Source organism: Centruroides sculpturatus, unplaced genomic scaffold (assembly GCF_000671375.1).
Source record: "Centruroides sculpturatus isolate CEXI.00-Female unplaced genomic scaffold, Cexi_2.0 scaffold1495, whole genome shotgun sequence".
Taxonomy (NCBI): Eukaryota; Metazoa; Arthropoda; class Arachnida; order Scorpiones; family Buthidae; genus Centruroides; species Centruroides sculpturatus.
Genome location: NW_019385682.1, coordinates 149643 through 159824, shown reverse-complemented (window position 1 = coordinate 159824; position 10182 = coordinate 149643).

Sequence of the window (10182 nt, the reverse complement as noted above, 5' to 3'; positions counted from 1 at the left end):
ACCGCTAGACTTATTACATCACCAAAGTAGCGGTAAAATAAGGTCAATCTTAGTGCTCACAAGTCATTTAAGAAGTCTAGACAAGAAACGTATCATAGTATTCATTGATTACGCATTATTTATGACGATTCTGTAAAAGCAAGCATTTTTCCTTGATACTAATTTTAAAAGTAACTTTTTATCACAATTTTTATATCTTTAGGAAATGTTGCTTGGTTTTATTGTGTTATAGATTTTAGATTATGAAGAAAGTTTGAGTAAGACCACAGATTATAAATACATTGTCTTTCCCATAATATAAAATGTACTAAGTAATAGTAGTAATAAATAAATAATAAATGTAGTAGTAATAAAAAATAGTTAGTGACAAAAATAAATTGTCAACTCATGGAGTATGATGTCACATAATGAAATTTGATATAATGAATAATTCAGAAATTACATCAATCAAATATCAACATTAACTTTGAAATATGCTTTAAGTAACTTTACTCATTCTAATTTTAATAAATTTCTTGAACTTGCATATTATGTATACAGTACTTGTATAATATGAACATAATAATCAGCCATACAGGATGAGTCAATACAATTATGCACATAAAACAAATCACTTTTACTCCTCATTAATTTAAAGTTACAAATTATACAGTTCTAAATGTATCCATTTGAATATAAAATATGATTCCAGACTAAATTAAATAATGCTTTTTAATTTTGTCATATTAACTCCCCTCATTAAAAAGTTTCTTAACATAAGTGATCTTGAAAATGATTTTCAAGATTGTCAAAAAAGGTACAATCCTATTCTCTCTGCATGACTTCCTATGTAACTACATTAACAAAAATAATGTATCTTTTACTACTTTTGGAATGAAAAGGATGCAAGAGACTTTTTACTCAGCCTGTGTATTGTAATATTTCTGTTTTGAATTTTATACATTGTTTTCTCAGCATATTTTCTTGACATTAAATATGGGGCAAGTAAATTCCATTTAACTTACACACAACCAAAGCTTCTGAAATAAAATTTAGTCCATTGGGTCAGACAAATGGGCTGTATCAGAAAATATTCTACTTTTAGTTATAAACTCATCATTTTGAAAACATTACATAAAAATAGAAACACAACTATCTTTGATTCTACTGAATTTCTAGTGTTTTAACTGGAGCTGTGGAGTCAGTACACAAAACAATTGGACTCTGACTTCAGCTTCTCAATTTATGATGACAATATCTCTACTTATATTACAATTTAAATTTATTAAGAGTCAGTCCATTTTTACCAACTCTGACTTAAGAATTGCTTTTAATTCCAACCCTGGTTTTAGTATTTTTAAATTTTGATTTGGTGATTTATATTTGTTAATCATAAATGTTCTGAGTGTTACTAAAATTTTAGCACTATTTGATATCTACAAAGATAAAATTAGGAATGAAAGTTTTACTAATATTAGTATTTAAACTATAAATTAAAAATGCCATCTAAACATAGTGCATATCTGATGTCTCACTTAGCTAAAAAAACACAGGAAATCACTATCATTGAGGAAACATGGAAATAGTCTTATGCATCATTTAATGTTTATGTGAAGCATTAAAGTTAGCACCTTCTACAATTTCAACAGTAGTAACCAATGCAGATGAGACAAACATACATGTACAGGAATTGTTAAAGCAAATGTATGAAAAGTTCCGTATTCAAGGCATGAAATAATGTTAAAAATGGAAAAATTATTATTGTTGTAAACTGAAGATATGAATATCAAAGCATTATTTCTGTACTTGAAGCAGTAATTACGGACAAGAGAAAGTCCTTGTTTAATGAAATATAATAGATGAAGAAGCTGGTGAAAAATGCAAAAAGGTTGGTTTTTTCAATTCAGAATGTTAAAATTTCTGTTGAAAACAGCTAGTATTGGTGTTTTTGCAATGTTGCAAAGTTTTGTACATCAAATAACTTTCCTAGTAAAGTTGTTAAGCCTTGACATTGCCCCTGGGCATTCAGAAGATTTATATACTAATAATGCCTTGGGTGTTAAGTTGGTTTATTAGCTATCCCAATACTGTGTCAGTTTTGCAGTCAGTTACTAGAATGCCATTGCAGTTGTCAAGCCATACTAAAGCACAATTTTCAAATGGATTGTGGAGGCAATGCAAGCATCTAATCTTTGTCAGTGAGAGACTGCTGAAAATACTTTAATATCCATAAGATCATAACAAATATTTCAGTCATGTGAATGGTGTCTGACAGGAATTATAGCTTGATACAATTTCTGATTTTTATGTATTCGAATCTCTTTAAAAAATGGTTGACAATGTGTCTAGAATGGTTGAGAATGTTATTGATATCAGAGAATTTAAAAAAAAATCATAGACAGTCACTTTTTGAATGAACATTTGGAAAAACTGGCAGCAAACTTGCTAAAAAGGAGAGTAAAGATGACAAGAAGATACAGGAAATGGTATCATTCAGGATTTTCATCATATAGTTAAGGAAACTTTAATACAGATACAGAGTGGCTGTGAATCTGTGATAAAGATCCTGACTGGAAAGCATACCGAAAAGAGCTGTAATCAAATGCCCCGAAACCATATAATATGAAAGAGAAGAAGAAATGGGTCTAAGACATCTATGGAATTTTTAACCAAATAGACAACCGAGCCTGATGATTCAAATGATCCTCAATCAGGCTCACTTCATTAAGACATCTGTATACCTCTACCAAAACACATCAACATAGGGAGCAGATAGTGGTATTATTAAGTTAGACTTATTTTGCTTTTTTTGGAGTTATTTCTGACTACTCTTAATACTTTCTTTGTTTTAAGTAAAAGTATTAATTTGCAGGGATCAGTTTTGATTAAAAAAAAAAACCAATCTCATTTAAATATATTAAAAGTTTATTTCAATATACAAAGATTCACTGTATGAATAGTGGCTGGAAGCATAATCCCTTCTTAAAACGGGGCTTTTCTGTACAATAATATACAGTACTTACATTAGAACAGAAATGAAAATCAGGATGTGAGAATTTACTAATTTAATGTAAAATATGACAGAAAACGATATAATAATCTGAATTGTGAAGCTTATCATAAACTATTATCAAACTAAACATAATTACAATTGCTAAAGTTTTATAAAGATAACATCATTAGTTTTTTTATGTATAATATGTAATATAAACAAAGCATATGCTACATTACTAAATGCTTTATTTCAATCAGCACATATTCTAGTGTAACTGGATACAAAATGTGTAATGGGAATCCCATATTTGTGCAGTAATCAAAATTCACAAACACAGCTTACTTATCGTATAATAAATTATATCACATGCAGGCGCACTACACATGTTTAACAATTAAGATTGAATGGTGGTTTAAATTAATAAATAATCAGTCCTGTACAGATATAAGATTTGGGTTATTGTCCTTATTTTCCATTTATCTCTTAGAACAGCTTATTAACTGTAGGATTTATTGGCTTGGCCAAAACAAAATTTGTGCGGTAGGAAAAAACCTTACAATAAAGCCTGATTTTAATATTAAATATATAGGTTATGCGCCTTAACAAGGCGTCATTAATTAACTTATCTGTACATTCATACAAGTTTTTCCCCTTCACTTCACTTATTTAGAGAAAACTTAAAGATTAAATATACAAAATATTAATATGAGAGATAGTTAAAGTAAGTTTAAACATCACTTAAGATAGCTAGCGTGACTTTCAATCATAACATATGGTCATCTTAACATTAATATTAATGATTCCTTGATATAAATACTAAGTTACCTTAGTTTATTAATGGCATGATTACTTTATGAATATTTCATTTATTCTGCCATACTTTGATAACAGAGATGGATACATGGAACAAGTCTGAAAAATGCATTATAAAATATAGTTAAATAGATAATCATAAATATTAAAATATATAAAGTTTTTTAAAGATATACTTGACTAAAATGATTGATAGTATAATGATTTTATATAATTAAAATCTACAGAATTTTAACTTTTCGTTAGCAATAACGTGAATACTGAAGTTCATCATTAGAAATCCACTCTTCCCATCTCACTGGCAAGCGATCTTTCAGAGGTTTGTTTAAGATTCACTTACACAAAAAGAACAAATTTTTCGCAATGATACTTTTTTTTTACTCTCTTCCCCTGTGGGTACTAAGAGGGCCTTTTGTTTAAGCCGATCGTAGATTCGGCAAAGTCTATAATGAGAAACGGGGCAGACTACCCCGTACAAAATTCTTTGTACTCTTCTGGATTCGACCCCGAGTTCCCAGAGATTCAGGCTGAAGTCGGCTAACCACCGTCCTTTCATCAAATTAGAAGCATGTTTTATAAAACATTCATTTATTTCTATAATCAAGGACAAGGATAGACGAACTTCATCCACTTGGTCTATTGAAAATTAAAAGAGTCATCTTGTCATGGATGTAAGAGTTAGCGGAACAGGGGAAGCCCTTTCAAATTCAAGAAATTCTATAGAGAAAATTCGGGCAAATCAAGAACAAAATCAAAAAGGTTAACAAATTAGCAATGATGAAACATTAAAAATTGCTATTTGTGATTTATCTGTGTATAATTTCGGACAGATTAATCCCCCTCTGACCCTAGCATAAAAGGGCACTTTGTCATAAAAGGACAAAGTGCCCTTTTATGCTTAATATCCTTGTGACTTCGATTTTTCCAGTTTTCGTGTATTTGTAATATTAAATCAATTTTATTTCAGTTTAAAACAAAATATATTAACGAAAACAAATTTTAATTAGGTTTCAAATTGCAATTATTATCTTAAAATTTATTACCTGTTAGAATTTATATGTTAATATTAAATAAAAGTTTATATGACGATAAATATAAAACAAGAGTTTGTTATCACAGAAAAATTAAACTTCTAATCGTTCAGAATTTAATGAAAGAGCTCAGTTTAAAGAGATATTCTCGTTGCAGTTAATGATACTTTTGCACGCAACCATTAGATTCGTTTCTGCTTATATTGTTTGCTCTTCACTTATATAAGCTTGTATGGCTTTAAAAATGAATTATAGTTTTCAAATAGCAAACTAAAATTTCCAGTTTATATTTTTAAAATATAATACTGTTATTTATTTATTTATAGACCTGCGAGTGGCCGGATGAACTACTGAACACCGGTAGTTAGTCGTGGGTTCGGGTCTTACCAACCTATTTTCCAGGTTTTCTCACCTATCTACACCTAAATAATGGCAAATTTCCCATAGAAAGTTCTCTCGCGAGGCATTCCTCATTTGAGTATGTTTATTATTAAGTAAGTTTTCAATCATAAGATTAAATCTAATAGAGTGTCAAATAGAAGCCCATGTTCTTCGAAAATGTTTACAATTATATTTGAAGAAAACGTTCTTTAGGGGATTATCAAGAGCAACTTTTACCGACTTTGCTGTTGACAATCCGGATAAAGGCATATAATTTTCGAATGGATTCTTTATGCGGATTATTTACAGTATAGGAATATCCTATCTGTACTTGTACAGTACCTAAGATTTTCTTCCATTCGTTTAAACGTTAAAGTAAAAAAAAATCATAGAAATCATACAAATATTTTTAAGCTTATTTAAATTCACGTTTAACAACAGTCACTTTCTAAAAATACGATTACTGAATTATTTTTAAAACTTTATCTATAATAACTTTTGATGTATTAATTCTTTATGTGTCTAGTAATACCTTCAACCTTTTACTTTTTATACATATTAACTGTGTTTTAATATTCATGTATTATTTATTCAGTTATTAAGTTTAGTAATTGCGTAATTTTAAGGTTTCGGGTCAACCATAAATAATTAAATTATATTAATCCGGTTATATGTGATTCTTTTCACTCTGAAGATTAGTTAAAACATCAAATCTGTCGTATTATAATGTAATTTTTAACCTAAAATAACCAATAAGTATTGATTATTTTAGGAAATTAATACCGTGCTTAAATTGAATTATATCGCATTGCAGAACATTAGAAAATTAAAATTTAAGAAGTAACTCGAATTTAAATACATTCTGGTTGACTACCGGATGGTTAAGGAGTCAAATAACGTTCAGGAGGACCTATATCGAATCCGGGCGAGCAACCCCAGGAATTTTTTATGGAATGTCCGTTATAGATATATCAGGTCCCATCCTTCACCAACTGATCCCTTCCATTGTGGGCCTGGTCGAATCAATGTGGTTTATGAAAATGGGCCTTCTCATGCCCACAGAGAGGTAAGAGATCCCAAAAGAACATCAAGATTTTAAATTCGACAACATGAAAAAGGTTTAATGCCACAATACCAGGCTGCAAACTTTAATCATAGTTGTGCTGCAATTTGAAAAAATTGCAAACTTATAAATTCTCACTGTCTTTCCATAATCTCGAGAATGGAATTAGATAGATGAAATTCGAGACCATATATAGAAACCTTAGGATTATCTATATATTAATTTCTGATACAAATCGAAAATCACGTTATTTCAATTTAAAACTTTCCCTGAAAGTTATATAGATGACCGGCAACGACTCTTGTTTATAAAAAAAGTATGATATACAGAGGCAAGCCACTACTAATTTGAGGCTGAGAGCTTATTTTAAATTAAATAAATTAGAAATGTGATTAAAAATTGCAGCCCGGCATTGTGACCATGTCACAATAAATAATTGCTCTCTTTATGTATATAAATTTACATATCTAACTCTTGATGGAATTCTGAAGCAGCCACCCCCACGTGGTGAGTATGATGAACCAACATATAACTTGTTAATGCCAGCGTTTTCTCTCCTATTTATAAGGAAAAACTTCTGTTTGTGAATTCGCTTTAGTATTTAGGCCTATTACAGATTACATAATTTAATTCTAACGATAGAGATTCGCAATATTTCATAAAATAAATATTTATTTAGAACGAATTGACTTTTAAACTTATTTCCCGTGTTGCGGTTGACTATAAAATTATAACTACGTGTTTGATAGAATAATATTATCTTTTAATAGAAAAATGGTTGACTTGCTAAAAAGGCAACAATTAAAAAACAAAACAAATTTATTTAAGTCGATATAATTATAAACTTGCAGGATAAACATCTTTTCTTTTCGTTTGTATTTTGTGTTATAAAAAAAAATAGCATTTATTTTTTAACATATTATGGTACAAGAAACTTTTATGCTACAAATAATACAAAAAATTTTTAATCGAGTTGGAATTTTTAATTTATTTAATTTAAAATATATGCTCTGCATCTCAAATTAGTAGTGTCTTGCCCCTGTACATCATATTTTTCCTAATAACAACAGAGTCATGCCGGTCATTTATATAACTCCGTTTTGGAGAAAATTTTTGAATTAAAATCACGTGACTTCCGGTCTATACTGGAAGTTCGTATATAGTTAATTGTGGCCTCCTGTCCTTAAGCTTTCCGTGTCTAGTGTCTACTTCCATCTGTCTAACACCTCGAGTCAACCCGTGAAGAGTCGCAGTAGAAATATGGTCCCTTTGCCTTTTTAACTCGTATGAGTATGGTCTACAACTCTGTTAAGATCTCAGCCATGTCATTCAGAGCTGCAAATATATATAAGAAAAACAAAGCACGAGAAATACTTTCACAGAAAGAGCGAGAAATGACTTGTGCGCACAAAAGATGGCGTTTACTCTTCGACCGAATTTATTCACTACGCGCGCAGTTCGAACTTTGAATCATCGTTCAAAGACCGAAACGAATTTTATGGAAAGCTTTATAGGTCTATAATTTTTTTCAAATTGCAGCCTAAGAATAAATTATATCTGTACTAAACTTAATATTACGTTTTGTAAATAAAGTGCTTAAATATTAATTAGGCCTATATATTTTTAAAAACGGTCGCGATAATCCGAACCCCCGGCCATCGGAACATCTTTGTAATCCGAACAGTTTCTACCATTCCACTAACTAAAATTTGGACTTTTCAACTGTACACTTGCAGCTCACGTGTAAACTAAACACAAGTCACGTGTTATAAGCATTGCTACTCATTCTTTCTGTGACCCGTTTGACTTAACAGCAATTCTAACCTTTATTTGCTTCTGTAAAGTAAAAAAAAAAAAAAAAACTTTAAAGCGTAAGCATCATATACCCGTTAATCCAAACTTTTCATTAATCCGAACTACGACTTGTCTCAATTAGTTCGGATTAGCGCGACATTACTATTTGTCTTATAATCTAGATTTCAAGCTGGATTTTTTAAGTAAAAACAGTATAAATTTCTTAAATATATCTATACTATAAATACTGATTAGAAGAACGTTATAAATCGTTTGAAATATTTAACAATTACAATTAGAATTTTATATTNGTCTTTTACAATATCAAAATTAGGAGAAAGCGCGTGATGTATTAAAAATAGAAAATTTTATAGTATTTCCTTACTTCAAACTTTTTTCAAGCTGACTCTCGCAAAGGAATTTGAAATTCAAAAAGTAATTAAGTGGCGCCGTCTGTAATTCAAAAAATTAGATAAAAACAATATTTTTATTACGCCTCTCAAATCTTATAATGTATAACCTAGTATTAAGTACTGTACGTCCATTAATTGTATATACAGTTTAAAGGGACTCAAAAAATTATATTATCATCAGTGGCGCGTTATTCTATGGGCAAAATGGGTAATTTCCTGGAGCCCTTACCAACAGGGGACCAAATCCAAAAATATTTCCCTATCTGAAATCAATACTAAATCAATACTGTACAGTACATGAGGCACCCTAATTCAAATTCGTCTGGGCTCCATTAAGCTATAATGCGCCACTGAGTATTATAAACGATGGGAGGCCAGGCATTGCCTACGTTGACTTTTTGTAGTGGTATTAGTGGTATTCGAATTTGTTTTTATAATTCTATAGTAGACCCCCTATAACACTGTAGATAATTTCGTGTTATATGAATTCCATGTTGTACGAATCACTTAGATTTTACAAATACGTGTGCCGGGTTGTGAATGGCTCACGTATTTGTAAAATCTAAGTGACTCGTACAACATATAACACGGAATTATCTACAATGTTATAGAGGGGGTCTACTGTACTTACTATCTGTGTCAATGAACTATGAGAAAATATGTCCAGAACTTCTTTAAAGTCATTTCTTTAATATCAGGAGGCTCCTAAACTATTGTAAAAAGATACTGGGGCCATATTCTGGTCACTGTCTCTGGTCTCTCGTCTCTCGCAAGCCGGTTGCTGATTGGCTAATTCAAATGATTAGCCAATCAGCGACCGGCTTGCGAGAGACCAGAGACAGTGACCAGAATACGGCTCCAGTATGTTGTATCTAATTATACAAGTAATTAAAGGGAAGAAGGTTTGCCAAAAGTATATTGTTGTACTCAATAGAGATGGAGGAGTCAAGAGTGGCTCAAAAATGTAATTAATGGACGTCTCCTAACTTATAGTACAGACTATGCTTCTTTAATTAATCAACAGTAAATATCTGTAAGCAAATCTTTGAGAGAAAACAGTTAAAAATAGAATTAAAAAAAAAAGTTTGGTGAAAATTTATTAATGTTATCTTAATAATTTTTAGTATATTTAGAATGAAAAAATTCTAAAAATCACTTATTAAATTTGGCAAATGTGTTGAGAAAGTACAAAGAATATTTTAGATCTACGTATATTTATGATAATGACTATTGATTCTGACTATATTCCAAATGAACTAAATCAATATATTTACATAAGAGAAAATGATTCACCTGAAATTTGCTTTTAGAAAATGAAATGTATCTAAGAAACGCATTAATATAATTAAAATATATGTAAAATTCAAAAAAGTTGTGATTCAGAAGTAGGATATTAATGAATTAAAAATATAAATATCGATAATGTTTACTTTTTATATATAATTCTGTTGATTTATAAATCCTTTTTATAGTTATGACAATCGGTTATATCATTTTAATTTATAAAAAATATATTAATCCATCGGCATTTTTCTGTAATTTAAACTCAAAATTTCATTGAAATTATTGTTAAATTTCAAAGTTCCTTTATTTATAATATTGATTTAAATGTATTATTTTATTATATTGATTATATAAAAGTTACTATGTTAAAAAAAATACGCTTCTATGGAAACATAAAATTGATTCAGTTAACTTTTGTATTTTAAAAAA